Consider the following 15,261-nt stretch of genomic DNA (forward strand, 5'->3'; position numbering starts at 1 on the left):
CACTCACCTGAAGAAGGGGCTTAGAGCTCCGAAAGCTTGTGTGGCTTTTGCTACCAAATAAACCTGTTGGACTTTAACCTGGTGTTGTTAAACTTCTTACTGTGTTTACCCCAGTCCAACGCCGGCATCTCCACATCATGACCCTGACCTACACAGGCTCACAATCCATCCACAATTCAATTTGAATCATATCCTACATGTGAATCCAAACTCACAACAATCACACTTAACTTTCCTCTAAAATGACCTAACCAGTCACTCAGTTCAAGGTTAATTAGGGATGGGTAATAAATGCTGGCCTTGCCAGCAACATGCAAGAATAAAGAAAAAAAAATGCAATTCCTGATTGACACCATAGATGAATTCAGCCAAGACCAGAACTTGAATGTGGGACTTTTTTGGTCTGAGATTCGGTTACGCATTGGATAAACTTGCTGAACTGTAGAAAGCCAGACAAGAGGAACACTCTGTACTTGTCACATTGAAAAGTGACACGCTTATGGTAAACTTTCAAAGTGAAGTAAATGGTAGTTTAAAGAGATTTGTTATCATGAGACTCACTTAAAGGTGCTACTTTAGTGGGGCATTATTTACCAAGTCACTTGAATTTTAAGTGATCTTGACTGATTGAATAATCTGATTCTCTCATTTTCTCTGTTAAATGATTGGGGTGACATATAAAAAATGTGTTTTTTTTAAATGGTAGGTGTTTACTTCTATTAGCTTTTAGATGATGATGGAAAAAAAGTTTATGGTGCAGTTAAAATGACTCTAGGATGGAATTTTTCGACCGTGCTCACTCTGAAACTGGAAAATCTGGCCCAGGGTCAATAGTCCGTTTTGTTGTCCACCCCTCACCCGCTACGATTCCCATGGCAGGTGGAATGGGAAAATTCACCTCATAGTCATTGTCCCATATTATGAACAGAACTATTGAAAGCTGCGTATCAACAATTTGTATTTTATGAATGTATTTCTGTTGCTATACTCTTGTAAAGGAATGCTTTAGAGCATGTTTTGAAGTAGAATTGTTGAGGCGAACTGGGAAAATGAGTGGTGGCGTAAAGAAGGGATGAGGCAGTTGGGGGAAGAGATCAAGCTTTTGAGAACTTTATGAAGGGGGAATGGTGACAAAGTAACACGATTGTATAGGCTAGTTCCAGACAGCAGGGGCAGGGTTGTTGAAAATATGGCCTCCATTGTTGGAGGATAGAGAACAGGGAACAGCTAGAAATTGGAAGTCAGATGAGCAGACAGTGAGGACAGACCCTTAGAAGAATATTTGTTGGGGAAAGTTCTGATTGTTGGTATATTCTGAGGACATTACTGAGATTTCTTCACTTCAAAATAAACTAGATGTAACATTTTAAAAAGACACACGTTCAGTAAAAGCATAAGAAGACACATGCCAACATCACTGATAGTAACCTTGTATACTACAATCTTCAGTCTTATTGTAGGGGGTATAATTATAGCAGAGTCAATTAGTTGCATTTGAGGTCACTTTTTGTGTGGCATTGCACCTTATGGCCCATCTGAGATTTTGTGAAACTTGGCCCCACCAGGATGAGGAGTTCCTCAGTCTACAGTTCCTAATTCCCCATTGTTCTAGTAGTCGCTTGAGTAATTAGTCTCCCCTGCAGGAAGTATCAGGGAGATTTACTGCTTATTCTTCTGATGGTTCAGTTGGTAAAGGAAGAGTAATTGAAACATAGAGATCAAAAGTAAAGTTAAAGTTTATTTACTAGTCACAAGTAAGGCTTACATTAACACTACAATGAAGGTACTGTGAAACTCCCCTATTCGCCACAGTCCGGCGCCTGTTCGGGTCAATGCACTTAACCAGCACATTTTTCAGAATGTGGGAGGAAACCGGAGCTCCCAGAGGAAACCCACGCAGACATGGGGAGAACGTGCAAACTCCACATAGACAGTAACCCAAGCCGGGAATCGAACCCAGGTCCCTGGCACTGTGAAGCAGCACTGCTAACCACTGTGCTACTGTGCTGCCCTTAAGAGGTCGAAGCTTGATTTCTGTTTTTTTTCTAGGTTAGCTAGTTGGCAGTATTGTTGTTAAAATTGACCTCTGATCCTGGGCCCAGAAGGAGAAAATCAGGCAAGATTCCCACCCCTGATACTATCTCATGAGTCTTGCTGAAAACTGTTCCTTTATGGACACCGATGTGCCCAGCCAAACTAGTCACTCATTGAAGGTGTCATAACACCTTGGTTGTCCTGCTCTCACAGTTGGAAATACCATCTTGGCTCACATATTCCTCATTTGACCAAAATACCAAAGAGTGCTTGACACCTATGCAGCATTGCAGGAACCAATGTCTTCAGGGGATGTGGGAGGCGAGAAAGGGGGCAAGCAAACCAAAAGTAAGTAAATACAACACTCAGATTTAATCAGTATTTCATTTATGGAGTTTCATGCTTCTATAGTGAGAGGCAATTTGTTAATCTAATCAATTCTGTAAAGAAAGTATGGAATGGGAATCGGCCAATTGAGAGTTGTTCCTTCTGATAGACCAATTGTGGTGTTCAGGACCCTACATTGATTGATTTAAGCTCCTGTTGATGGAGGCTAATCATCAGTAAGAAGTTCACAGAGAGAAATCTCAGTGGAATTTTCCTCTGACCCAAAATAATAGCCAAATAACACAGCAGAACAATATTCTGTATTAAGCTCACAGTGTTAGGGTCCCAGGTTCAATTCTGACCTTGGGTGACTGTCTGTGTAGAGTTTGCATGTTTTCCATATGTTTGTGTGGGCTTCCTCCAGGTGCTCCGGTTTCCTTCCACAGTCTAAAGGTGTGCAGGTTAGGTGGATTGGCCATGCTAATTTGCCCCTTATTGTCGAAAGATGTGTAGGTGAGGTAGATTAGCCATGGTAAAAATGTGAGGTTACGGGGGTGAGCCTGGGTAAGAAGGTGTATTGGAGAGTCGGTTCAGAATTGATGGGCTGAATGGCCTTCTTCTGCATTGTAGGAATTCTATGGTTTCTAAAGTAAAAGTAAAGTTAAAGTTTATTTATTAGTCACAAGTAAGGCTTACATTAACACTGCAATGATGTTGCTGTGAAATTCCCCTAGTCGCCACAGTCCGGTGCCTGTTCGGGTCAATGCACCTAACCAGCACGCTTTCAGAATGTGGGAGGAAACCAGAGCACCTGGAGGAAACCCACGCACACATGGGGAAAACATGCAAACTCCACACAGACAGTGACCCAAGCCAGGAATCGAACCTGGGTCCCTGGAGCTGTGAAGCAGCAGTGCTAACCACTGTGCTACCATAGTGACCCTAAACTCTACTGATGACATTTCCGTGGCCGCAACACCACTGGAGTTTTGCTCTTGCATCCCATGGGGAGGGCAAAGTAAAATCAAGGCATGCATGTCAACACACAGTGTAATGAATTCTCGGATTTATGGTAATTTACTGAAAAACTCAGAGCACTGCAAATTGGCTGCATGACCTCCACCTCCAGTTCTTCCGTCCATCCTGTTGAGTGAGACTGTGTGCCAACAGCGCAACTTCATTAAATTGACCCTGTCGTGCTCTGTGGAGTATTTCATGTATGACTATCCATTTGCTCATAATCATCAGGCCTATTTGTAGGCACATCTTTGTCCAGACATTTTAATAAGAGTTAATCAATATTGTATAGTAATTTAAGTTTAATGTTGCTATATCCACCACCAGGAAAGAACTGATTCCCTAATCTCTTGATGCACTGGAAGCTGTGAGTTTTGTACTGCTGTCTCCTAGTTCTGCTGTCACAGCCTAAGTTAAATAATAAGTTATTATCCAATTTATCCATGCCTTCAATCATGTTGAAGATCTTAATGAATCAGTGTGTGCCCTCCTTTTAATTATTTTAATTTTGTTGTGGCAAAGCACAAGATGGTCTTTCTTTATATCGTTAATACATCTCCTGACATCTCAGTGAGTGACTGATTGCCCTATAACATTATGCTGTACATTTACTGAGAATATGGGCATGTCACTCAGATCTGACACTGCAATTATTTCAGTGAGACAGCAGGGCTGCTATTTCGCATTTAGATACCCAAATTAACTTGCCATTCTAACTTTTTGGTGACTACAATAATATAAAATCAACATATTTATTTTAAAAAGTCTATTTTGTGTATACATGTAGGTGTATATTTTAATGCACACGCACATGCACGCATGATTATCTGTCATCATGGCAGGAATATTTCAGTTCAAATAGTTTTGCATTGTGTTGGACAGAAATGAAAACTGAATCCACTGACTTCACTGCAGATATTCAGACTTGGCTAACTGTGTGTTAGGTGGAGGAAGTCTGCAAAATTAGATGTTTATATTGACACAGCTGTAATGTTCAACATCCTGGCCTTAGTGTTTTGTAATTATGATATTTCTGGCAAATTTATCTTTATAAAATTTGTTGCTGGTGCCAAGAGAGTTTTGGCACTCTCAGATCTTTTGGCAGCACACTGAACGTGTGCTCAGCGTAGGTCATACCTAAAATGGCTGCCAAGCCTTTTTCTTGAAATGTCGACAGCCTGCTTACAGTGTGGAACAGCAGCCAAGATTGGTTTTAAACAGTTCATTGTTCTTAATGAGGCACAAAAAGGCTGGGACTTTACGCAAAGCAGGAATTGGCAAGGCAGAATCATTTTCAACATCCGTGAAAGTCTCAACAAGACTGATAGTGGGCAGAAAAGCATACCTCTTTGAGAATATACAATAGTCTCTGAAAGAAGCTTTCATTTCATGTCCTGATAACTGTTATCAATGTTTAGATAACAATATTGAAAATAATTTTGGGAAGAAAATGTACAGCCTGTCATATATTGTCACTTTCAAGTGACTGAATTGGAAAACATACAGATCTGTGAAAATGTTACAATAGAATTGTGCATAAACCTGATAATGATGTATGAAATTAGCTCCAATTTTAATTGTGGAATGTTAGTACTGGCAGCAATGACTGTTTGGCGTAAAATGCATTATCAGTGATCCTTGTGCTAACTCATTCATAAACAGTAAGGAGTAGTAGAAATATTCCATTGTTTCCTTGGTATGATGATAGTTACATATGTATATTGCTTCCAGTGGGAGAATTCGACCATATCTAAGATAAGCTGAATTGAAGTAAAAAAAATTACCTCAGTTGGCTCGCAGAAATACATAGATCAGCCAACTATTGGGAAGGATGACCAAGATGCTGGTCAGAAAGTGGGTTTTAAGGAGGTCTTAAAGAGGGAGTCGGAGCTGTTGAGGCAGTGGGGAGTAGATATGGATATTTAGTCACTCGTGGCGGGAAAAGGGGAAGAAAGATGCCCTATAGGCCAGGTCCCATGGTTATATGGCTGGAGGTGGAAAAGGCAAAGCCATGATGGGAGTTAAGCATGAAGATAATTTTAAATTGTAGTCACTGAGGGATCAGGAGTTAATGCAGGTCAGGGTGGTAGGTGAACAGGTATGGATTTTCATGGGATGAATGACAATTATCAACATCTTGCTATATTTTGGGAAGTGGGGCAGACAACTAAATCACTTCATTGCTCTGGGTCCTAAAGTCACCAGCTGCTCACAGTTCCAGCATAGTGGTTATGCCTCATCATTTTCATCTTTTACCCTCAACAATCAGCCATGCCTGCCATTTTTACACTGAAAACATTGTTCAATTTAAACATGGCCTTCCTTGGCTTCATTTCATGTCACGTTAATACGAAGAACAAGAGCGGGACAAACGAGAGAATGGCTAACACAGCTTTGCCTTTGTAGGGATCCAGAGCTTGTATTCATTAATATCCTACACGTGACTCCAGTAAAATCCCTGTGGTATTCAAAAAAGTTATAAATAAAGTGCCTTCCATGAAAACCTAGATTTGTATTCATAAATACATCTGTAGCACTTGCAGCTAACAGCTACTGCTATTGCAGTTCCGCATTCCTACGTTATTTGGTGCAGTGTTCAGCCTGGGTTGCACTGCTGCTGTTGAGCTTAAAAACATCTGATAAAGTTATGAATAGTTGCTTGAGTCCATTTGATGGCCTTCTTGATCTGCACTACTGTGGCTTCATAATGCCCAAGGTGCATTGATTTCAATGTTAACACCATGCTTCATTATATATGTTCTAGCACAATGATCTTTAGACTATGCAAATTGGGCAGCATGGTGGCATAGTGGTTAGTACTGCTGCCTCACAGCATCAGGGACTCGGGTTCAATTCCCGGCTTGGGCCACTGTCTGTGCAGAGTCTGCATGTTCTCCCCGTGTCTGCGTGTGTTTCCTCTGGGCCCAACCCTGACACACCCCCCAGCCCACCATGATTTCCAGCCCCTCCCCACCGATGTCCCCCTCCCTCGCTGACCCTGCTCGGTCCAGCCCGCCCTGATCGCTGGACTCCCTGCTTCCTCCACCGATCCCTATGCAGAGTTGCAGCAGGACCCCTCCTCCCCCACCCTCACTGATTGCCCCATCATGCTCCACCTCCTTGGCACTGACCCATGCCCGATGGGCAGTGCTAAGGTGCCCCCTGGGCATTGGCACATTGCCTAATGTTGGCACTACCAGGGTGCCAATATCCGGGGGCCCCGATTGTCCCCCCTTCACTCCAGTGGAGTTGGGCCGCTAGCTCCCTGAAAGTGGGGAGCTACTGTAAACCCCGCTGGAGTGAAATACTCTGGCGGGGTGGGAGGTGCTAGCAGGCCCAGAGAATTCATGATAATTTTAACATAATTTAAATGATCTTAAAATGACCATGTACATGGTCTTTGCACCTCCTCGTCGATTTCTGGCGTGGAGCAGACGCCACCGGAAATCCGGGAGATGCTATCGTGGTGGGAAAGCATGCGCAAACCCTGCAAAGCAGCCGACACGAGAATCTCCCAGCCCACTGCACTAAAAAATTAGCGCAGCGAGTTGGGAGAATCGCAGCCCATGTGTTTGAGAGGGAGCGTGCTTTACTTGGCGGCACAGCGGCACAGTGGTTAGCACTGTTGCCTCACAGCTCTAGGTTCGATTCCCAGCTTAGGTCACTGTCTGTGTGGAGTCTGTATGTTCTCCCTGTGTCTGCATGGGTTTCCTTCGGGTGCTCCAGTTTCCTCCCACAGTCTGAAGGACATGCTGGTTAGGTGCATTGGCCGTGCTAAATTCTCCCTCAGCGTACCCGAACAGGTGTCGGACTGTCGCGACGAGGGGATTTTTACAGTAACTTCATTGCAATATTATGTAAGCCTACTTGTGAGTAATAAATAAACTAATTAATTCCTAGCCAAACAATGCTGTGCTTACATAATACAGGAATAGGGTTTTCCCACTGTTTCTGGTTTGGCAGCAGAATTAGTTCAGCCAGCCTAAAGGCCAAGTGCCAAAAAGAGACATGGTCAGGAGCGTGCTTCCTGTCGACTGCTTTATTCTCTTTGTCTTCATCTTGGCCTAGCAGTGCTTCATTGTTATTGAGTGCTTGTTTGCCAGAGAACTGTATGGATGGTAGGGTGATTCACCTAAACTGAAGATTTATGTTTCAATAGGGAATCTTTTGTGAGAGCATATTCGTAAGTACACAGGATATTTCAGACAGTTTAATCGGGTTTCTCTGAAACATTTGTTGCCCTTGCCATAAGTGCTGGGAACATTTGTGCACTGACTGTTTTGACAGCCGTACGCTTGCCTGATAACAGCCTCCTCAACATCTGTTATCATCCACTATGTACATGCCTTGGTCCACCTCCTGACCATTTTTCAACTTTGTGCGATATACATTTGTGCATTTTCATAGAGTCATAGAGGTTTACAGCATGGAAACAGGCCCTTCGGCCCAACTTGTCCATGCTGCCCTTTTTTTTAAACCCCTAAGCTAATCCCAGTTGCCCGCATTTGGCCCATATCCCTCTATACCCATCTTATCCATGTAACTATCTAAATGCTTTTTAAAAAACAACGTTGTATCCGCCTCTATTACTACCTCTGGCAGCTTGTTCCAGACACTCACCACCCTCTGTGTGAAAACAATTGCCCCTCTGGACACTTCTGTATCTCTCCCCCTCACCTTAAACCTATGCCCTTTACTGCCAAGTAGGGTGGTGGAGGCAGGCACGCTGACATCGTTTAAGACTTACCTGGATAGTCACATGAGCAGCCTGGGAATGGAGGGATACAAACGATTAGTCTAGTTGGACCAAGGAGCGGCACAGGCTTGGAGGGCCGAAGGGCCTGTTTCCTGTGCTGTACTGTTCTTTGTTTTTTGTTTCAGACACCCCTACTTTTGGGAAAAGATATTGACTATCTAGCTGATCTGTGCCCCTCATTATTTGATAGACCTCTATAAGATCACCCCTCAGCCTCCTACGCTCCAGAGAAAAAAGTCCCAGTCTATCCAGCCCCTCCTTATAACCCAAACCATCAAGTTCCGGTAGCATCCTAGTAAATCTTTTCTGCACTCTTTCTAGTTTAATAATATCCTTTCTTTAATAGGGTGAACAAAACTGCACACAGTATTTCAAGTGTGGCCTTACCAATGTCTTGTACAACGTCAACAAGACGTCCCAACTCCTGTATTCAATGTTCTGACCGATGAAACCAATCATGCCAAATGCCTTCTTCACCACTCTGTCCACCTGTGACTCCACTTTCAAGGAGCTATGTACATGTACTCCTAGATCTCTTTGTTCTGTAACTCTCCCCAATGCCCTACCATTAACTGAGTAAGTCCTGCCCTGGTTCAATCTACCAAAATGCATCACCTCGCATTTGTCTAAATTAAACTCCATCTGCCATTCATCAGCCCACTGGCCCAATTGATCAAGATCCCGTTGCAATCGGAGATAACTTTCTTTACTGTCCGCTATACTACCAATCTTGGTGTCATCTGCAAACTTACAAATTTTGCAGAACAATAGTGGAATTTTCTTGTGTGGCTTACTTCGTCAGACAAATTTGTTATATTAAGTGGCCTCCAACATGAAATAAGATGAAAAATAATGGTATTAGTGGAGTGGGGGTGGAAGGGGATGTTGCAGGAGTTGTTGTGGAAGCAGAGGTGTCTTGAAACAGATCCTACAAAGGTGAGATTCAACATGAGGAGAGTAAGCAGACATACTGTGAGGAACAGTAAGACTGAAAAGTGCTTATAAAATGTTGCAAAACTTGTTTGAAGGGATTGGATGATGGACCAACCATATACTGATCATTGGACTAAACTTGGAACATTTCATAACCTTGTAAATCAAGAAGGGTGTAGGCAAGTTTGGATACTGTAGTTCTGATATTGGATTTTCAGAATGCAAAGGAGTTAGTTGTAATGCAGATAGTTGTGATATGAACTGAGGATGGCACAGTGCCACAGTGGTTAGCGCTGCTGCTTCACAGCGCCAGGGACCCGGGTTCAATTCTGGCCTTGGGTGACTGTGTGTGGAGTTTGCACATTCTCCCTGTGTCTGTGTGGGTGTCCTCCGGGTGCTCCGGTTTCCTCCCACAATTCAAAGTTGTGAAGGTTAGGTTGATTGGCTGTGGCAAAATTGCTGGCACCCTGGCAGTGCACACCAGACACCCTGGCACTGCCCACTGGGCACTGGGTGCCTGAGGGGAGAGGGCAGGGCCTGAAGGGGATGGGCCCATGATGGGAACAAGGCCATGACAGGGAGCAGGGCCATGGCAGGGAGCCGCGGAGAGCTCCGTTGGGCGGTAATGTGAAGGGGAGATGGGAGTGGCAATCAGCTGGGGCACTGACCAGGGGTTGTGGATCTGCTGGGACGAAGAAGGTGGTGATTGGGGGTGAAGGTGATGTTTGGAGTAACAAACCTCCCAGTGCACTGTGTACGCTGCTGTGACCGTGGCACCTGCGCAATGGCACCCCTAGAGCTCAGCAGTTGCATGAAGAGGCCCCACCCACTCCCCCTGCTGGCAAGAATCATACTTGAGCTCTTTTCTTTCCTAAGTGCTAAATGATCGCTTCTGGGAGCTTGCCCAAAAAATGGGCACGATTCACTCCTGTTTCCACACTCATTCGGCACTTAGAATCTATTTGGTAAGATCACCCCCATTGTCTTTCTTCATAATTCTGGAATCTGTATCAACTTGGTCTGCATGGCTTAGGTTCCTTTGAAACAGTATACTTACTGAGCCTCTTGGGAAAACTCTTCCATAATAGCTTTGACACTATTTTAGTTTAGAATTAGTTGCAGCCAACTATGGTTATAATTAATTAGTCAAGCAGTAATGCAGTGAGATATACTTCATCATTAAGATGTTTACTGCCAAGATTCCTAGCATACCACATCACTATGCATCAACATGTTTCAAACAAGGAAAAAAACTGAATTTATATAGTGCCTTTCATGTGCCCAGGACTTTACAAGGATCCCACAGCCCATTAAGTACTTTTGAAGCATAGTTCACCATTACACTGTAGGCAAGCATGACAGCCAGTTTGCATACAGGTACATTCCATAGACAACATTGAGATAGAGAACCAGATAATTATTTTTTGGCTGTGTTGGTCGATGTATGAACATTGGGCAGAACTCTGGAAAAACGCTTCTGATTGTGTTGTGGGATTATTTATATCCACCTCAGTTATGCCTGGCAATGCAGCACGCATTCAGGGTCAACCTAGATTAAATGCTTTAATCACAGGAGCATGACAAAAGAGATTGTTACTGATTCTCTTACCCTTATGTTATGCAGTACATCTTCTGGCCTCTCTACATTTTACATACAAATAAAAAGATATAGGGGTGATTCTCCCAAAAAAATTCTAAGTGTCAAATTCACGTAAAAACCGGAGTAAACCAAGCTGGTTTTGTCAGCGGGAGTTTCAAACTGAATCTCCCACATTCTGTGCACTGCAGAGTGCACTCGCATAAATCAGTCCAAAAAACAGCTATTCCCGCTGGAGAGGCTGGCAGCATAGCGCTGAGTGGGCCACTGCGCAAGCGTTGATCCATCAGAGTGGAGATCGGCAGATGCGCAGTAGTCCTGCCCTGCTGGCCACCCGATCGCTGGCCAGTCCTGCGACCCGCATCACTGGCTGTGGGACTCCCACCAAACATGCCTGGGCCAGCCTCGACCTGCCCCCAACTCGCCTTGATGTCCCCGCCCCCCACCCCCCCCACCGCAGACCCGATCTCCCAGAGATTTCAGTCCCGGGCCCGCTAATGAGATTTAAATGATATTAAAATTAGTATTTGAATACATAATACAGCTCTGCGCTGATTTCTGGTGTGGAGCTGACGGCGCCGGAAATCCGGCGCTCAGAAACTCGCGGAGGTCTGGCGCCCAGTGGGAGCCCACGAAATGGCCTCTGCTCGAGTTTTCCAGTCCCCTGTGCTACAAACGCAGTGCAGCGGGATGGGAGAATCACCCCCATAATGTGTAGGTACAGAAACTGTGGATATGAAATCTCTGCCAGAATTGGCTGACTTAAAGATCCATTGATACATCTTGCATGGTGCCTTGAAATAATACTTATAAAAATATTATATGATGGCATGTGCAATGCACTTTTATAATCGTTAAGATTCATGCTTTGGTTCTAACAGACTGCAGGCAGAGCAGGTAAAGTCCAATATATATTGCACCCTCTGTGTTTGTTACAGTCTCAGTATACTGCAGTGTTGTTTTCTCACTGTTTAGGAAGAGTAACAGAAAGATTGTGTGCATCTGTGTGTGGTGAACTAAAGGACATCCATTGCTTGGCATCAGTTGCTTTATTTTAGGTGTGTAAGTGGCTGAGAGAAGTTACTAATTCTTTTCAACTTTGCAGTCCTTTGATTAAGGCATGTGGAATGACGAATTATGTTTGAGGTATAGGGTGGAGCGGCTGCTCAGCGATGCATGAATTAAACAAATATTTCATGGCTCATTGATAGAAGCCACAAGTTACAAATACCCTTCCACAAAAGTGTGATGACAAATCAGCAGATTAGATTTTTTACAAAAGCAAATTGAGTAGCTTCTTAGTGCCAATAATATTATGAATTATATGATAGAATGATAGAATAGAATGATAGATGATAGAATCCCTACAGTGCAGAAAGAGGCCATTCGGCCCATCGCGTCTGCACCGACCACAATCCCACCCAGGCCCTACCCCCATATCCCACATATTTTACCCACTAATCCCTCTAACCTACACGTCTCAGGGGCAATTTTAGCATGGCCAATTGACCTAAGCCGCTCATCTTTGGACTGTGGGAGGAAACCGGAGCACCCGGGAGAAACCCACGCAGACACAAGGAGAATGTGCAAACTCCACACAGACAGTGACTCAAGCTGGGAATCGAACCCAGGTCCCTGGAGCTGTGAAGCAGCAGTGCTAAACACTGTGCTACTGTGCCGCCTATTGGCTATTGAATATTTAGGATTGATCTTCACCAATGTTAGATATGGGGTCATGTCAGAATGTGTTAAAGTATAGAATCATAGAATCCCTACAGTGCAGAAGGAGGCTATTTGGCCCATCAACCCTGTACCGACAATAATCCCACCCAGGCCCTGTAACCCCATGTATTTACCCTATTAGTTTCCCTGACACAATGGGGCAACTTAACACGGCCAATCAACCTAACCTGCATATCTTTGGACTGTGGGAGGAAACCCACGCAGAATGTGCAAACTCCACACAGACAGTGAGCCGAGGTTGAAATTGAACCCAGATCCCTGGTGCTCTGAGGCAGCAGTGCTAATTACTGTGTGACTGTGCCGCCATAGATGTATGTAGATATATATAAAGATGCAGAGAGATGGAAAGAATGAACAATTTTATAAGCACTTTGCAATCTGAAAATTTCCGTCACGTAATTTCATTCAATTTTGATTTAGCCTAGACCATTTATGTATAGCAATTTGATATTCTGGGCGGGATCTTCCGGCCGCACTCACCTGAGGACCGGAAAATCCCTCCGAAGGTAAACGGACCTTTGCATGAACCTGTCCCACCCGCTCTGATTTCCATGGCGGGCGGGACGGGAAAATTCCACAGTCTGGCTTTAAGTGGACAGACCAAACTAAAAGCGGTTCCTCCTCAGTAGCAGGTAGTAGTTAGATGCCTGAACCCTGTTATCATTAAATTTAGTATCAGCAACATTAGTACAAAAGCAAAAAATAGTGATGGAAATGTACAGAGCATCTGAAGAATGAAGGTAATATTTCTTACAGACACCTTTTGTCCAATATAATGAATGGTTTCTGAAGAAATGCTAACCTAATGATTTCAGTTGACCAGATTTCTAACAGTTTGCCCTTTTAATAGCATTACCTGCTCAATTTTCATCTGGAAGACCTTTTTAAAGAATGTAGCAGTAAGATGTATTTATTTAACTTTTATTCCTGCTTTGTCTATTTTTGATGGTATATTACTTGACACTTGTAGTCCTTTTTCCGTATTTCCCTTCATCACTGTGAGTCTTGTTTATTTATTTCATCCATTTTCTACAACCATCCACTTGTTTCTTTAATGAATTGATCATTTTAGTTTATCATTGTACATGTTTCATAATTCCTTTTTCTTCCTCGCTGCATGTGCTACCACCCAGGTGGTGTCTGTCAAGTGAAGCATATACAATTATATGGTGGAGTGTGGGAGAATTATGCGCAGGGCAAGAAGCTTTACATGTACTTTGCAGCCCCACTAGGACATACCTTAAAAAAAGACAAATTATCTCCATTTCAATCTGAATGATTTCAGCAAACATGATTGACAATCAACTTGGCATTGTTCAATCCACAATGCGGTGCTGTTTGTTTGAGATGTGAAGGATGAAGTACTTTACCGTACCATATCAAACCTTTTTATGTACCTTACAGTACACGGTATTTTTATCCCAAAGAAAGAGGTAGGTTTCCAGTTGAAATTGCAAGGAATTCTGTCAGGAAAAAGATACGAAAGTCTGAGATCACATATCAACTGACTCAAGAACAGCTTCTTCCTTTGCTGCTATCAGACTTTTGAGTGGACCTACCATATATTAAGTTGATCTTTCTATACACCCTGGCTATGATGGTGACACTATATTCTGCACCCTCTCCTCTCCTTCTCTCCTATGTACTCTATGAATGGTATGTTTTGTTTGTACAGCACACAAGAAACAATACTTTTCACTGTATACCAATACATGTGACAATAATAAATCAAATCAAAGAAAACAAAGAACAAAGAAAATTACAGCACAAGAACAGGCCCTTCAGCCTGCCAAGCCTACACCGACCATGCTGCCCAACTGAACCAATATCCCTTACTCTTCTGGGGACCATATCCCTCTATTTGCATCCTATTCATGTATTTGTCAAGATGCCACTTAAAAATCACTATCGTATCTGCTTCCACTACCAAGTTCCAGGCACCCACCACCCTCTGTGTAAAAAAATCTTGCAGGATCATATTTATCTTTCAAGTGCTGTGCTATGTGTTCTTGTTGTCTTATGGATCCCTGATATTGATAGTGATTGCACTTTAAGCCCGGAAGGATGTTTAATATTTGTCATGCTGCCTAAATGCAAAAGAAGGCCCAGGTTGAACTGGTTCTGTTACACATCACAGGACTCTCTGCAAAAAGTAGCTCCCTGGAACATGAACACATAGCAATTTGTCTGCTCTGACAAAGAGTCATCCAGACTCAAAACACTAGCTCTATTCTCTCTCCACAGATACTGTCAGACCTGCTGAGATTTTCCAGCATTTACTGTTTTTGTTTTGGATGCCAGTATCTGCAGTAATTTGCTTTTAACATAATGATTAGTCCCTGGCTTATTAGTTCCTAGCCCTTTGCAGATGTATACAGGTAATACACCAATATGTAACAGTGAAAGTTCAGAAGAAAGTGTACATTTATAAACTTATCCCTTTTTTAAACTCAATTTCTTGTTCACACCCGATGGTATTTTATAAAACAATGATTATGCTCCCATACGACAGCATGATCCAAACTTGACCAGTACCTTGTTAACTTCACAATTTGTTTTATAAGCTTGGTGGAATGCTCAAATGTATCTTTCTTTTAAATAATTAACCACACATTAACCCTGTTAGAGATTGTGGCTGAAATTCTCTGGTCTCGCACGCCCTGCTGCCACTGCCAGCAAGGACAAAGAATTTGGCGTTCAGCCAAATCTCCATTCACTGCAGCGGGACTGGAGAACCCCAGCTGCAGGCAAGGTCGGACTATTCCGGCCTGTGTTTGGTGATCCCTTGATTAATTGGCAGTGTTGCCAGAATTTGGAGACAGAATCTGTCTTGGATGAGTTAGTGAACTATTTA

The 15,261-nt window shown here is 43.2% G+C and overlaps 1 protein-coding gene across 8 annotated transcripts in view; it reads left to right on the forward strand.

Moving 5' to 3' along the window:
• The window catches only part of LOC144494784 (nuclear factor 1 B-type-like), a 321,955-nt gene that overhangs the window by 169,468 nt on the left and 137,226 nt on the right, over positions 1-15,261 (forward strand). The gene's annotated exons all lie outside the window — the stretch shown is intronic.

The sequence above is a fragment of the Mustelus asterias genome, chromosome 6 (genome assembly GCF_964213995.1).
Source record: "Mustelus asterias chromosome 6, sMusAst1.hap1.1, whole genome shotgun sequence".
Classification (NCBI taxonomy): Eukaryota; Metazoa; Chordata; class Chondrichthyes; order Carcharhiniformes; family Triakidae; genus Mustelus; species Mustelus asterias.